Below are 712 nucleotides of genomic sequence, written 5' to 3'. Positions count from 1 at the left end.
TAGAAAATCAGAGGAAGTCTGTGGTGATTCTTGATTGAGATTTGAAGCTATTGTATCCTGAGTTTGTTTATATAATTACATATAAAGATTCTTGGGAGGTAGCACATACGCTTTTTTAATGTATTCACTGCTTTACTTTTCTTTTATGACCCATAGCACTGATTATTTTGCTTATTGGAAAGAAAAGATTAATTGACAATTATACGCTGCTTGATGTGCTAAATTACCCACTTTGTAGGAAGGCTATTTTTACTACCAAAAGTTGGTATGATAACTCTTTGTATTTTGTTTGCACTTGTAATGGATTGGATTAGAGGCTAATTGGGCATGTAAACCTTGAAAGGTATTGTTACCCTTGTAGTGCTCAAGCTCTTGAAGTGCTTCATGGATTGCAGAATAGAGTTGTTCACTCAAAAACAACTATATGATTGGCACTAATGTTATGGATTGTCTTGACTCTGAAAACTACACTGAAGTCAAGGAGGGATTTATGCACATGCATTCATTTTATGCTCAACTCTGAAGCAGTCTTTAGGTAGCTGTAAATGAGAGTAGAGAGAATGGGTTTTACTCTGTATATTTTTTTTTCCTTATCATGATAAATTACAATACAGACATATAGTAATTTGAATGCATAATAGGTTGAACAAAAGATTTGCTTTTTTGACTTGATTTGACAAATTATTTTCTCTAATGAAATTTATCATGTCAC

At 32.6% G+C, this 712-nt stretch overlaps 1 protein-coding gene across 1 annotated transcript in view; it reads left to right on the top strand.

The window, feature by feature from the left end:
- LOC119586922 (dnaJ homolog subfamily C member 5-like) overlaps positions 1-712 on the top strand; it is a gene marked incomplete in the record, with an annotated part of 63,036 nt that overhangs the window by 58,295 nt on the left and 4,029 nt on the right.

Source organism: Penaeus monodon, chromosome 22, assembly GCF_015228065.2.
Source record: "Penaeus monodon isolate SGIC_2016 chromosome 22, NSTDA_Pmon_1, whole genome shotgun sequence".
Classification (NCBI taxonomy): Eukaryota; Metazoa; Arthropoda; class Malacostraca; order Decapoda; family Penaeidae; genus Penaeus; species Penaeus monodon.
The sequence above is the reverse complement of the archived record's forward strand: the minus strand, read 5'-3'. Positions and strand labels throughout refer to the sequence as shown.